Source organism: Thermobia domestica, chromosome 8 (genome assembly GCF_964235325.1).
Source record: "Thermobia domestica chromosome 8, izTheDome1.hap1.1, whole genome shotgun sequence".
NCBI lineage: Eukaryota > Metazoa > Arthropoda > Insecta > Zygentoma > Lepismatidae > Thermobia > Thermobia domestica.
This window is the reverse complement of record NC_137461.1, coordinates 105,553,314-105,570,329: the sequence shown is the minus strand read 5'-3', so window position 1 is coordinate 105,570,329 and position 17,016 is coordinate 105,553,314.

Genomic DNA, 17,016 nt, shown 5'->3' with positions numbered 1-17,016 from the left:
TCACAAGACTGAATGCAGACACAATCAATGTTTGTACCTAAAATAGGAGTCTTCAGTAGGTACATCGCGAGCTCCTGATTGTAAGCGAATAAGACTGATGTTTTTATTGTGAAGGCGTTGCAATAATAATTCCAAACAAATGACAGAAATTCTTCTCTAAAATCTTCCAGACTATGGTCTACTTAAGCACATTTTACAAACATATTTACATACTGTTGTTGTTCTTTTTGTAATATATATGTACTATTGCAATGCATATCTAAGTACCTCTAATATTGTACTGTACTGATGTTTAGTTGTCTATGGTTACGAGTATGTATATTGTAATGTTGATATTCTGTTGTAATAAAGGATGTTGTAAAAATACTTGGGAATTTGATTTTATAAACCAAAAGTGTGTAGTGTATTTATTTCTTTTAAAAAATCCTGTATAGCTTCGATGCAACTTTACATTGCAACGTGATGTGTAAACCACCACCAAAACGAAAGGAAACAGTATACATATGTAGAAAACATGGAGTATCATAGCAAAAATAAACAATATAATTAGACTAACAAGTATGCAAAATGTTGCACAAAACAGGTATAACTAGAGACCGGATGTTTAGGCATTAAAAACCTGCAAAATAGGCACTTAATATGTAAAAAATAGGCAGTAAAATAGGCACTAAACAGTAACTCGCAATAATTAAGATAAATACTCAAAATGTTTCAAGAACATAGGAAAAACTTGTTTGTTAATAAACATCTTCTTTCACTATATACATAGTGTTTCAAGACAACACCGACAACCTTTGCAAGGTAATTCCTGATACGAAAATAAGACGAAAAGTATAGACCAACCTGGGTGCACAAATGCTTTCTTTCGGAGTTATAGGCTGCCGAATACATGAAAAAATGAACTTTAAAGGTCCATAGCTCCAAAACTATGGGACCTACCGTAGTCGGGTCAAGACTTTAGTAAGGAACTAATATGTGCTCTATCCAAAAATACATGTTTCAGAATCCTAAGGTACTCACGCAACAATTTTTGTACAGGCAGTTTGGTTACGGGCATATAATCTAAAGTATTCATTAACTACCTCTATGAAGATTGTTGCAGAAGTACTGCAGGATTCTGAAGCATGTATTTTTGGATAGACCACATATTAGTTCCTTACTAAAGTCTTGACCCGACTACGATTACCCCATAGTTCTCGAGCTATGGACCTTTAAAGTTAATTTTTTTTTCACGTTTTCGGCAGTCCATAACTCCGAAAGGAAGCATTTGTGCACCCAGGTTGGTCTATACTTTTTGTCTTATCTTGGTGTAAGGAATCTCCTCCCAAGTTGTTGGTGTTGTCGGTGTTGTTTTGAAACACCCTGTATATCTATAAACGAAACTTGACATACTTTCCATATATATAATATACAGGGCTTGAAAAATTCATTCGCCATGGGCGAGTAGTTTTTTACATTTGGAGAGAAAAGTCGGATAAGTCAAATACGTGAATTGAAGAAACAATATATTGATATGTTTTTATTGAGTTTTTTGTTTACTTGTATAAACACCGTGACCATGACATTGTGACCGTGGTTTGACTGGTAGATTTTTCTGTTGGCGATTACTTGCAAGAAGCCCTATATATATGTTATTTACGGTTTATATGTTATTTATATTATATATTGTCCCAACGTAATCTTATTTTGAAGAAAATGCATAGAATAGGCAACATTAGGCACTAAAACAATTATTTAGGCAGTAAGGGGCGAAATAGGCAAAATAAAATTGGCTTAAATTGAAACTACATCTCCCCATATAAGCTTTAAAACGTAGTTTTTGCTCATATCTTTAATATTAAACAATAGGCATTTTGCCTAACATACGGTCTCTAGGTATAACACATTTTAGTGTGTGATTTATAGGTTTATAGTGTTCAACTACAATGTAATGAATATGTGTATACCTCATGAAGTATTTTACAGCTTAGGAAGACTGAAACCATGGTATGGTATGGAAACTTTGTATAGTAGGTAATAAAAAGTATTTATTTATCAAATGTTACCTAAGGGTATAAATAACATGACTATGTAGTTTATTTTGATTGGTAGGTAGGTAAAAATGTAGGGGGCAGTAGAAGTTAGGGGGGACAATCCAACCATATTATAGTTCATTTGCAAGCCTACCATGGAAATTTGAGGGGGCCGGCCCTCCCTATACCCCATGGATACGGGCCTGGGTACCCCTTAAACTTGGTTCAGATGTTGCAAATTGTATTGAAACAGACCAAGATAATTCACACACATTGTAATCTGCGGTTCGAGAAGCATCGAAAGGAACCTGTTCAAAAATTCTTGTCGAATCACGTTGCAGAACGTCGCACCAACTATCGTTGGATAGATGGAAATATATATTGTCACACTGGATGAGATGAATAGAACACCTATCCAACGAGTTACCATATTAATACGGGGTTGGGCTATTTTTGCCCTCTGAACAGCTCTGATGCGGCGTGGAAAGGGATAATGCAGATCGCGAATGGTAGACAGTGAAATATTACACCATTCCGCGTGCAGTGCATAAGATCCGTTAGAGAGGAAGCTGGAAATTACGCTGGATTGTTATCTCCAAAGGGACCACAATGGTTAATTACGTTCACATCCGAGGATTGGGCGGAACAGGGGAGTTGTGAATAAGTGCATTCATACCAAGGATGTTATAAATAGAGGATCTGCCCTTACAACAAAATATTGAAGCCATACGTCACAGTTTCGCCACCCCTACTCTGCCCACTCCACCCACTGGCGCAAATCCCGGGGGATAGGGGGACATGTCCCCTCCAATCTTGGAACGGGGGGGACTGTTCCTCCAATAATCCGATTTGAAATGTGTTTTTTGAAAAAAAAAAAAAGTGATGATCTGTGTCCGATTGCCACAAAGGAAAGTGAGATGAAATTGATGTCCCCTCAGAATAAGCCTCAAATCTGCCCGCCTCAGAATGTTGAAGACAACTCTGCTCTCTGATCCTGAACAGGATTGTATTTCAACTTCACAACTATTTTGAGCATCGCTTAACAAAAAGAAAACTTTCTTACTTGTCCCCCCACATGCTGAAAACAGATTTGCGCCGCCGACTCCACCTAATAAGATCGCAATGTTTTGAGCCAACAATCATGGCAGAAACGAAAGCAGCCAATCAGACGATGGCGGAAACGAGAGTAGCCAATCACGTGTGCCAATGCTCGGCTTTTTTTTTTTTTTTTTTTGGCTTTATTGATTTAATAGGATGAAGATACATACGGGCAGATCCTCTATTTTATAACATCCTTGATTCATACCATCTAGGTACATGGAGCACTGGCCAGAAACGTCTGGATCATAGGATGCACATAACCATGGACAGTGGCGCGACCGTTAAACATCAGCACAAGACCCACTGAATACCAGGATATTTTGACCCACAGCATCAGAGACCTACTGCTATATTTCACAGTTGAGCGAAGACAGCGTATCATACATATCTTTGGGCGTCCGGCACGAACAGACAAATGTTGATTTTTTTTTTTTTTTTTTTTTTAACTTTCGAGCGACGAAAGGAAAATAAAGTATGGTGATCGAGGAAAAGAAAAATCGAATTTGAGATTTCTGTGGATATAGACGTTTCATAGCACTTACATACCGAAAAAGTAATTTTTCGATATCTATTAGTCCGTTCGGCCCTGATCCTAGAGGCCATACTGTTAAATGTACCGATTTTAAACTTAAGGTTTTTATGTGATTTTCCAGGGAAGGGGTCAGATTTTCTTCCTAACCCTATTATTGACAATTAATAATTTACGGTGAAATAGTATGGAGAAATATTGTTTTTCCATACCGATCGAAAAATACTATAGTATCTCTTCCTTATACCGATCGAAAAATATGATACTTTTTTGTGACAGCAGATTACACAATTTACTGCGATTTATATTTGATAGTTTGAAGACAAACGTTTTAACAAGGTACTACAAATACAACCATAAAACAAAGGTACTAAACTGATTTGTAAGTACAGTATATTTTTATATGCTTTAACAAGTATTTTAAAAGACATAGAGGATGGAAAATTTGGTGAGAAACAATGCTTTTATTCAATTTGGATTTCATTCGCTCTCTCTTTTATTTCTACTCAATGTAATAATTTTTTTTTTTTTTTTTTTTTTTTTAGTCACGAATAATAAATAAATATTTTTATCAAGAAACCGTAAAGAAATTAAGTGAAATTTCAAAGAAAATCAATCTTGTGTAGATAGGTTCTGAATACAAGGTCTTAAATTTAAATATAAAGGTAACCAAGAAAAGTTTTGTTGCTTTTTCACCCACCACCTTGGAACATCGATATGTCACCTAACCTGGAAGATCAAAAATAGTCCGCATCAGCATCGACGACCTTCTAAAAACGTTCTGGAAGGCCATTGAATCCATCGCGGTAGAATTTGATGGGCCGTGAAACGAAAAAGGTATCAGGTGCATTTTGGATTTTACTAGGGATTTGAACTGGCGTCCTCTAAGGTGGTTGTCCAAAGAATGGAATAGATGATAATCGGACGGTGCAATACCCGGAAAATATAGTGGTTGCAATATTGTTCCCCATCCAAGGCGGAGAATGGTGTCCTGAGTCATCCTAGCCACGTGGGACTTAGCGTTGTCCCGTAAACGAGGACCCATTTGCAATTCAGAAGTGATGGCTCCAGAGTTCTGAGTTTTTCTTGAGCACAACTGAACTGCTGACACTACACAGTTGCAGTGATACTCTGACCAGCTGGTACAGTGCTGGTTTTGGCTGTTTTGAAATCGGTTCATGGGATGCTAACCAATGATGATGGCGACGTGGAGCTTCGTATAGGACCCACTTTTTATCACATGTCAACGCCCTGTCCAGAAATGGCTCCGAAACAGTAAATAAACACAGGCGACTGCCGCGTTGCCTTCTGGCCCGGAGTGAAAACATGTGAGACCCATCGACCCAACTTGTAGTGCTTCCCAAAAGTTGATGGATGTGCTGCCGAATGGTTTCTCCACACAGTGAATTGTAGTCCCAGTTCCTCTTTGTACATGCGTTGGTCTTCTGGCATGTGGTGTTTTCGGGTATTTCGTCATCGTCCTTAAACTTGTTAAACCATCGCTGCACTGTCCGCGTTGTCACGACACACTCAACAAAGGCCTGGCATATCTTCTGTCCCGCTACAGCGGCGTTTGACCTTCATTTGAACGCGTTCAGCATATATGCAATTATGACGCTGTCCCATGTTCCCTCTGTCTTTACGCAAGTTCACTGTGTACTTGAATTGCCACCAGGTAGTATGTTGGATATACCCACACCAACAACTGACGTTTGCCTTATCTCCACTCGCATTCAACTCACGGTGTGAGGTCCAATTGAACACAGACCTCCATGAAAAGGGACAGAACTTTCTTGGTTACCTTTATAGTTATGCAGAAAAGTATAGCGTTTGGTCCCGGGCAGTAGTTCTTGATTAAGCATAATAAAAACTATTTTGAATATAATTTATGGGTAATAATAATAATAATAATAATAATAATAATAAGCTAAAATAGTGTTTTTAGTTTTCCAGAAGGAAACAAAAATTTTCCTTTCTTTCAGTCCTTAAAAACACCAGCAACACATATTTTTGGCTTTGTATATACATTGTAGCTGTCCCCCCCTCAAAAACGACGGGCCCCTCCTACACAAACCTGCTGGCTACACCCCTGAGTGGATGTGGCATATGCTTTTCAATATCAATAAAACAAATGCGTACGTAACATTGAAATATAATTACTATAAAGTGTGTATATCCAAATTGGAAACAATAAATGGAATACTTACAAGAAAATTATCTCTCACACAAAGATTAATATTTCTTATGACATCCCTTATTCTTTATTAAGTCTTTTATCCTTTGTGGCATCCTATGTACGAGTTTAGCACATTTTGCCTTCAATTCAGCATCGAGATACCACAAATTGTCGATCTCCTTGATCAATTGAAGTTTGGTTTTAATGTGCTTCTTCTCTAGCTTTTCTTTCATGAAGCTCCAAAAGTTTTCAATCGGGTTCACGTTGTCCTCGAAGAATTTTGTCACAGCTCTGGCCCGGTGGCATGGGGCTCCATCATGCATAAAAATGAATTGTACGCAGGGTGCGAATTACCGGGGAGATGAGGGGGATTTCCCCCTCAATCTCATTTTGTTACCCCCAAAGAAGTCAGCTGAAGTATCCCCACCGGTGATGCTCGCTTTCCCCCCAAGCTATGCTCAGTATAACTCCAAATTTCACTGATTTTTGTCATTTCTTGTCAGTTTAATCTTCTAGCTGTATTTCGAAATGATCTATGTAAACTATTGAGTTTTGGTCATTTCTACTTACCACCTAATTACCCACAATTTTCAACGTTGTTTAGTTGAACTATATTATTATGACTACGGTTGTTACTTGCAACTCTACCTTCGTACTCTTCAGTTCGTCATCGTTCGTGAATTTGAATGGACTAATTGCTTATAACAAAGCCACATATGGATTTATAAATGTTGTTGGCGGTTGGCCAAGAAGTAAGCAAATAGCTTCTTCCACCACACTTGGCGAAGTTCGGACATGTCATATTCATCCTCTACATTTGTATCGATTATCATCTTATTTTAAGTTTTGTTATAACATGTTATTCATTTTCCAGTGTATTCTTTGTTAGCACATGGTCTTCATTCCCTAGTAGTTTGTGTGTATGAAACTCAAAAGTTGCATTTAATTTGTGGTAATTAGCATAGTAATCACTGCCTTTTACAGTTTACGGAAATGAACTTTTGAAACTGTAAAACTTACTCAAAATCTGAGATACAGGTATTCTCTCGTAACTATATGTTAACGTACACGCTGGAGATACGCTCCTAGTGAGCAGACATATTAGTGAAGGTGATTTTTAGGTGAATAAGCGCATAATTGAAGATTTCTTTAAGCATTTGTTAATATGACTGGCAGTGGCGTGCCGTGACTTTTCTCACAGGGGACTAGGTTCGAAGAGAATGTGTGCTGTACAGTGGAGGTCCTGACTAGTATTGTTGACACCAAATAACACAATTTATATGTTTCTGTAAACGCTTCTTCTACCAAGCCTCTTTCTTTCAAGAAATGGATAATTTCAGCCACAGTTTTATTTGAAAAATCTAAGAGTCTGTAAACCTATATTAATTCACTCCGCAAATTGTTAAAATTAAAAAAAAAAACTCCTGTAACGATTTAAGGGTCAAAAACAATCAGGAAATCGTGATTTGAAGCACTGAAAATTCTTTAAATCTAACAGCTCAAGAAATTGTAACTCAATGAGATCTTGAAATCTCACCTCCATTTGTCCAATCGCAGTATCAATAATGTCATTGAAGAGACGCATATATTTAATTTTTGGATCTGTTGAGTCATCTACTTTAGTCTACGTCTTTTATTAGAAGGTTCCCGTTGTCATCCAATTCTACTTTTCTATAAGTCTCTTCAAAATCGTTTCTTGCATTTCTAAGCTGAGATACCATCTTTTGTACTTTTTGGATGCAATATTTCACATCCAAGGTTTTACTTTAAAGAATGTTGAATAGTATATCCGTGCGCGAAAAAAAATGACTGAAAAATTTTAGTAGAAATGCAAAATCGAAATCCTTCAATGATAACTCACACATTTTTTTGTAGTCATGAAAGCTTCGATGTCGCAATTATCTGAATCCTCTACAATCTTCTCAGAACACCGTAAGAGTTGTATTTGATTTTCATTTACTGCATTCACAATTCTGGAATTGTAATTCCATCTTATATTGGCAACTGTTGGAAATCGCTTAATTACTTCTGATTCAGCAAGCGCGTTACAGCGTTTCAATGAATATGAAAAGAAATTTGGAATGCCACTTATTCTAAAAAATATTTTACATTCCTTGATGTGATTAACAGACTGTGGATCAACGACATCGAGTCTGTGAGCATAGCAGTGCATGGTGAATGCACTCAAACACCTTTTCACAAAACATTGTAAACCGTTCAAATGTCCAGAAAATGTGGCAGCTCCATTAATAACCTAGTGCTACAAGCTTTTGCTTACAATTAAAGTGAGAGTGAACTTGGAAAGCATGCTCACTTAGACAGGGGCGGATCCAGGACCGACTTCTGGGAGGGGACGATGGGTTGCCATACTGCTACTTTTAAGAGCTCCAAATTTTGGGATGGGTTTTATTTATATATATAAAATCAGAAAGTTTCCTCTTCTGCGGGGGCAATCGCCCCGATCAGCCCCCTGGATACGCCCCTGCACTTAGAGCAGTCGCAGTGCAATCACTAGTAGCATCCGCAAAACAAATAAATCTTTCATGAATATTGCCGTCTTTCACGTACCTAATGAATGTTGAGAGATCTTTGCAATGTCCGTAGTTTTGTCCAACATTATTACTGTAGAAAGTGTATTGTTTAATTCGGACTTAATTTTATCCAGAATTACGTCACCAACACATTTAATAATATCATTCTGAATCCTGTTTGATGTTCCTTTAAAGACTTCTGTGCTGTGAAGATGACAAGTCAACATGGGCGCCCGAGGGAGAGGGCAGGGTGTGGCCCGGGCCTTCCTCTGGCTCACGAAAATGTATACGTAATATAGCAAACCACGTATATTAAATACCAGAAATACCAGACGCAACATAGCATCTATGGAGATGGGCTCCTCCCTAGAACATTTTCTTCGGGCGCCCCTGCAAGTCCATTTAGTATCTTACTTAAAAAGTAACTGAATTATTTCAATATAGTTTCCCTAATTGACAGAATATTCCTGTTCGTTATGACCTCTTAATGATAGCTCTTGTTTAGCCATAAAACAAGAGGCATAAATCAATCGGTTCATTAGTTCTCGGTTTGAATCAACTTCTGCATTGCTCGCTCAATTGAAAATCAATTCTGGTTTCCCGAAAGTTTTCAATTTAGTTATTGTGGACAGGTGTGAATAACACTTTTCGTGGCGCAACTTGGGTTTGTGAAAATTGTTCATGTCACAAAAGCCATCATTATTCCACACGTCCTTTTCTATATGGAACAGAATACAAGACCAGCAATACAGTTTGTTTCTTGTCTTACATGCAGTTAACTATTTTGAAGAAGCAAAATAATTCGTTTTGATATGTATATAATCTTTCATTTTTGTCTGAATGGAAATGCTTGGAGTTGTTCTACCACTGGTTATTACTTGTTGCTTTTCTTGAAAATTAAGGAATCCAAATAATACGATGAATAATTAGTCCAGAATACAACACTGAAACGGCCGATCCCCACCCCTACTGTCTCCCGTACCAATTGAAGTAATATCGCTGCTTGCGCCATCGCTTTGCTGCAAGGGACTCGGTTTTTCAAACGAGTCCCCTTCCATACTTTATTCTTCGAGTCATTTTCAAAATATATTGATAATCTAAAAAGTTCACACTTCACTAGATCTCTTAAAGTGTCAAGATTAATACTGTAAATTTGATTGCATTAAAACTATTAACTGTAAAAAGCAAACGAGCATTAAATTCGCTTACGACAGAACGCCCGTGCTTAGAGCTTAGACAACATAATATGAGGACTAGCTCTCTGGACCCTGTTCCCTTTCCCGAGAAAAGCCGATTAAAACCCGAGCGTTTCCGATCTCCACTTTGTTGTCGCACCCAGCACACGGGCGCTGACTAAAGTTGTGTCAGAACAATTGAAATAGTGTTATTTTACGGAAATAGAGAAATACAAACAATGTTTTCGTTTTCTTTGGTATATATTTATCACAAAATGCTTTAATTAAAATGCCAGGGGACTAGCCTAGTCCCCTAGTCCCCTTGACGGCACGCCGCTGATGACTGGTTCTCCGTGTCTGTATAAGCATTTCAACTGGAGCGGGTTTTTTTAAAGTTAACCCTTCATTTTTTCATCTTTCCGCTGCACAGTCTGCTGTCCACGCTAATAATGTCTGAAAAACGTCAATGTAATGTTTTACTTTATTTGAATAACGTAGCCCATAGTGAATCAACTCATCTGTAACCTAACAGTAAAGTAATTGTAAGTGTTGACTTCCTGCTGAGCCCCATCACGGAATCGATATTTCGAGAAAAAAGTCGTGAAGAGTGCAGCTTTAGCGGGGAGTAGAAGCACAAGCTCAGAATTTGAATTGAGAGATTTTAAATATTTGGCCTTCGATTTGACCTTGATGTCAGAAATTGGGACCAGCAACAATCCATTTCTTGTTTGATAGGCTAATATCTAGATTTTTTTTTAAGTATGTCCAGTTTAACTAATAATTTTAGTAGTTTTTATAAGACTGAAGTAGATTTTATTTTTTTGCAACCTGTATGTAATAACGCAAAGTGGAAGATTTCAATATGAGTGGGAAAATTAACATATGCTTGTGATCATGGCTATCGCTCGGGCCGAATTATTAACTAAATAAACCTTAGAGAGATACGGGGACAAGAGTGAGTACAACATTTAAACACGTTCAAAATGGTTTGGTGGGGCGTGTATGTATGTCAGACAATATATATGTGCATAGTTATTGTCGGTAGATTTATTAAATTAATAAATCTTTTATATATATATATATATATATATATATATATATATATATATATATATATATATATATATATATATATATATATATATATATATATATATATATATATATATATATATGGATAGATAGATAGATAGATAGATATGGGGGTAAGGCATTATTGTTTCATTTTGAAATTTGCACCTTCAGATTTTATGTCATATTGGCCTAATTTTACCCCCCCCCCCGTATAGATTATCTAATTCGCATACTGATTGTGCGAAACTAGAATGCAGTCTGGGAAAGCAGCTCTTCTTAAAGAACTGGTAGGTATTAGTCGTGCTTCATTGTCCTCTCTATACAATCTTCCAGGCCCGAAGATAGAGATCACACCCCAGACCATGACTGAAGTAGGATGCTTCACGGTTTATTAAAGACATTCCAACTTGAATTCCTCCCAGGTCAACGTCGCACATATTGTAAGCATTCATCAGATACAAAGATACATGATTCACCACTGAAACATACTATTCTTCAATCGTCAGCAGTCCAATATTCTAGGCCTCGTGTCCATTCGAGGCGCTTCTTTGCCATGATTGGAGTAGACTTTAATTTTTGTTTTCTTTCTTGACCGTGTGGTTTTATTCCCTCGGCACAAATACCAGGGAAGCAAGAAAGTTCGTGCACTTTTATACTATGAAAGAAAACTGTCAATTACAGGGTTTTAACGGTTTATTTATTCAGCAAAATAGCCTCCACTTGCTTCTACAACCTTCTCCCAGGGCTCAACAAGCTTGTAAATGCCAGTTTTGCAGAATATTTGTTCCCGAGACTTGAAAAACTCAGCAACTGCATTTTTGACGTCTTGTTCAATCTTGAACTGCCTACCACGCATAAAGTTGTCCATGGCCAAGAATAAGTGGTAATCCGAAGGGGAGACATCTGGGGAGTAGGGAGGATGAGGTAGAAGCTCCCAACCAAGTTCTGAGATTACCTCCAGCGTCTGTTTTGCGGTGTGAGGGCGCGCGTTGTCCTGGTGATAGAGCATACCTCTCCTGTTCACTAGTGCAGGTTGTTTCTGGGTCAGTTTGGTGGCTACAGTTCTCAGTTGTGATGAGTACACATCTTTGGTAATTGTCTTACCACGTTCCAAGAATTCGTAGTGCACGATACCGTTTGTAGTCCACCAAACACAGAGCAAATCCTTGCGTTGATGGATCTTCGGTTTTGCAGTCAAAGGCTTCGGATCATTCGGTGATAGCGAATATGACCGTTTTTTATTGTCACACATGACCCACTTCTCGTCACAAGTTAATATACGGTCCAAAATTGGTCAGATTTTGTGTCTCGTCAACAAAAATGAACAGATATTCAGTCTTAGAACTTGGCTCATAGCGGTCAGCTGGTGAGGGACCCACTGACCCAGTTTCCAGGTCTTCCCCAACTGGTGCAGGCTTACCCAAATGGTTTCCCTGCTTACCTCAAATCGGTGAGAAAGTTCCTCATATGTTTGACTGGAATCATCTTCAATAGCGGCCATCAGGTAGTCCATATCCACTGATTTAGGCCTCCCAGAGCGAGGCTTATCTTGCAAGGTCTCGTCACCAGTCGAAAAGGTCTGGAAACATTTTTGTGCTGTACGTTTACTTATTACACCCTCTCCGAACGCAACACATAGTTTTCTAGCTGCTTCTACACCATTTTTCCCCAATTTAAACTCGTAAAGCAAACAAGCTCTAAGAACTTCATTTAACACTGACATGATCACGAGCGATTTTTACACACCACACTAACAAATGCGTTGTTGTATTCACCGTGGCCGATGCGTCAATGAACAAGCTTTTCCAAACAGTCAAAACTTTCATGCTACGGCGACAGATGTCGCCGCAGCAGGCAAATGGACGTCAGGGTGGTTAAAAAGCGCACAAACTTCCTTGCTTCCCTGGTAATCCTTCGAACACTTTCAGGCCAAATGTCTGCGCCATACTCAGCCATTTTTATGCTTAAGTCTATTAGAAGTTACACCTCTGTTTCACAGAGCCAATTTTTTTAGTTTGCTGATACCTCTTAGCGATAGCTTTGGTTTTCACCCACACTTCCCAACCCTATTTTAGCTCTTGTTCATTTCAACAGAGATTCTACTCTCAGATTTTTGTTCTATCCCAACTCTACTAACAATGTATTGCCGTGTATATCTTATTTTCACCAAAAGTATTTTGTTAACTTCCATGTTACGCGGAGAAAGGTCTGCTTTTCCCATTACGCTGCAATTACAGAACTGCACAGAATAAAAGATTGATACACGAAGCACATCTTTTTAAACTGGCCCATTCGAACTGTTGAACGCGTTGAATGTCGTCAACTTCTTACGACAGCAACCACAACACTTCAGACTGACTTGTTGATAGGAACCACAATAGCTATCTACAACTGAAACATCACTTTCAGAATTTCCCCCCTCACTAATACCAACTGTTGCTCAACGGTGATATCACCACTTCAACTGTACAGTAAACAAATGAAGGATCCTATTTGGTCTAGGAATTAATTCGTGCGGTTGGTACGCACACATTGAAGCTGTAGTACAAACACAAAATACATAAATACCTTATTGTCCATCGCTAGCCACCACTTTCGCTCATCTGTCAGGCAATGTACGGATTCCGTGGCGAAAGAAGTCCTCATCCTTGGAAGCGATCCAGTCAGAGACCCATGTTTCGATATCTTCTGAAGAAGTAAACCGCTGTCCAATCAAATCGTTGTTCATGCAATCGAACAAGTAGTAGTCCGAAGGAGCAACGTCTGGTGAATACGGCGGGTGGGGTAAAACTTCCCATCCGACATTTTCTAAATAGGTTTTGACCGGTTTTGCGACATGTGGGCGAGCGTTATCATGTTGAACAATAAGTTTATCATGTCTGTTCTCCCATTCTGGTCGTGTTCTGGCCAGAGCTTGCTTCAAACGCATTAATTGTCGTCGATAACGTTCTCCATTTATAGTTTCACCCGGTTGCAGCAGCTCATAGTACACCACACCTTTCATATCCCACCATATGCACAGCATAACCTTTGCACAGTGAATATCTCGTTTTGGTTGTGATGGACCTGGTTCACCTGGTTTCACCCAGGCCTTTTTTCGTTTAGGGTTCTCGTAATGGATCCACTTCTCATCACCCGTGATAATTCGATGCAGAAACCCCTTTCTGCTCTGTCGTTGAAGCAGCAATTCGCAAATGGGTTTTCGTCTTTCAACGTCTCTGTCTTTCAATTCATGTGGAACCCAATGTGACATCTTTTGAATCATTCCCATGGCTTTCAAGCGTTTGGAGACTGTTGTTTGATCAACACCTAATGCTGCTGCAAGTTGTTCCTGCGTTTGACACGAATCCTGCTCGAGCAATGCTGTCAATTCTTCGTCTTGAAATTTTTTTTGGCTGTCCAGCTCGCTCTTGGTCTGCCAAGCCGAAATCACCACTTCTAAACCGTGCAAACCACTTCTGACACGTTCGCTCAGCTAGAGCATGGTCACCATACACTTTCACCAAAATACGATGACTTTCAGTCGCACTTTTCTGCATGTTAAAGTAATGCAGCAGGACACCCCGCAAAAACACTTTATCAGGCACAAATTGCGCCATGTTCACTTAACTACAAACTGGTGTTGTTGACGCTTTAATCCACTGCCCTATACTACGAACGATACGCGATGACAGGGGTTTGCAACACATGTGTGAATACACGGAACTGTGGGACGCTCCGTTCGTTGCGCCATCTCTTGTCCACCCGCACGAATTAATTCCTAGACCAAATATATTGGTGGTTTAACCATTAAATTAAGTGTTCTAGAACTCTGAAATTAGGGCTCCTACATCAATTTTGCATTTTTCGAGCGCGAGTCTAATAATTTGAACACGTCTGTAAATAAATAATATAGAATAAATAAATAATACTAACATTTACAAAAATAAACCTGTACAATTAACATAAAGACTCCTTAATAATTTATTCCATTGTTCATCAATTTTAAGTCCTGAATTCCAGTTCATGATCCAATCACCTTCTATTTCAATGAATCTTGCTTCTTTCCAGTTTCTGACTAACCTTCTCTTCTCTTGGCCCAGCACTTTCACTCCACTCCAATTAATCGAATTTCCCTTTGTCTCTTATGTGCTTAAAGACTGCACTTCTCTCTCTCTCTCTCCAACCTAACGTCGTCCTTATGTTTATTTCACTCTTTTAACCTCGTACCTGTTTATATTGGGGAAGCGAAACTTAGTCTAAGATTATTGGTGTAAACATTTAGGAATTGGAACCTGATAGTAATTTATTAAAACGGATTGATATAAGACAATAGCAATTTCACTTTGAACTTTAGTTGCAACTCATTGTCTAAGGTCATTGGTAGAAAGTTATTTTTAGTACAATCAGGTTGGTTGATTCTTACTTTAAAATCCAAATTTTGGACTTAAAACTGATAGGTAATTATTGTAACCTGTTGATATACATAATCTCACACTTTGAACTCTAGGATTGTAACTACGACTCATAGTCTAAGGTCTCTGGCTTGAAAAATTTCATACTTGATACCTAATATGTAATTATTAAAATTGATTGGAATACAATAATAACGATTTCGTACTTTGAATCTTAGTAACAATTCATAGTCTAAGATCATTAGTGGAAATTTATTCTTGGTGCGATTTGATTGGATGAACACTGGAGAGTTATTGGTAAAATTTGATCGACTGATCACTTTCAAATCTTTAAAATTTTTAAAAATTTCAAAATTGTGCTTAAAATTTGTCGGTCCTCTTTTAAATATTTTGAACTTTAGGATTGTAGTTACAACTCATACTTTAAAATCATTATTCTTGGGTGGAATCTGATTGGCTGATCAGTGGAAAGTTATTCTTGATTCGATTTGATTAGCTGATCAGTTTCAAATCTTGGCTTAATATTTTTAAAGGTTTCAAACTTCTTGACCAAAATTTTCTATAATTGATTTTTAAATGTGTTGTTTTAAAATTTGTTTCGAAAGGTTTAATTTCAAAATTTTGTTTCAAATTTTTAGTTGAAAATTTTGATTCGATTTTTCCAGTTAGAAAATTCTGGTTTAAATTAATTGAACACTTTTTTGTTTGAATGTCTGTTTAAATTTTTCAAGTTTGAAAATTTTTAATACATATTTTAGCTTGAAAATTGTTTGCATTGTTGAAAAATGTTCTTAAATTTACTTTAAAAATTTGTTTAAGAATCTTTCACTACCTGAAAATTTGTAGATCACTGAAAAAACATTTACAAACGTAAGAAAAGAATAGGGACAGTTTAGAATAAAGATACATGGCAACATTTTCCACAAGAATTTCATCATCATCATGAGGCACTCATACATGTCAGAACAATTTTATGCAACAGTAAGAGTTGTATCATATCCTTTTTATAATTGATTTTGGACGTATTTTGGTTGTACATGAAATGAAAAACAAAATTATATTTTTTACTTTTTTATAAACACATACAAACTGATTGGTTAACCATATACGCAGGGGCGTAAATAAGGGACCCCGGGGGGTCCAAGCCATCAAGGGGCCCCCAAATCATGAAGTGGGACGTAGAGAAGGGCCCCACTCCATGCTGTCTGCGGAGAGGCCGCCAAGCCTTTAGTTACGCCACTGCATATACGTTCGTAATAGGTAAAGGAATTAAATATTGTTTATGCAGTTTATTTCGCACTTCTTAGGCTAGTTTTAGACGGAAGCATTTATCGTAGGATTTCTCGTAGCAAATGTGCTGCCAAAAATTTTGTATAATATTCTATGGCATGAAAAGTATTTGGTGCTTTTACACAGTAGCATTTTGATAAGCATCTTGTCGTGACGTAGCAAACAAATCATTGGAGAAGAGCGCAGTTATGGCTCCGTAACCAAAAACAGAGATTTCAGTCGCTATGTCTTCTAAAGTCATTTGTCGCGTATGCTTATTATGATACAAAGGATTTTTAACGGTGCGGTTTTACTATAAGGATCCATAGATTTATAAAATTTACAGAAGATATTTCTAATAATATTTTAATAAAGTAGTGTATAAGTAAGGGAAATATGGTGTGCACTTACTTATGAGATGCGTATTTACGTGGAAATATAGAAATTAAAGTCGAACCTCTCCATAAAATGTTAGCAAATCTGTTATTTCTCAATTTTATGTCGAGAACAGAACCCAACCCACTTCTGTGGGATTTCTAACCCGTTCCTACTACTGCTGCTGCTGCTACTACCACTACTCCTATTCCAACTACTACTGCCTGTTCCTACTCCTCCTACTACTACCACTATTCCTACTTCTACTCTTACTAAAACTATTCCTACTTTTACTGTTACTACTACTACTAGTAGTAGTACTTACTCCTACTACTACTACTTTCCTCTACTACTACTACTATTACTCCTACTACAACTAC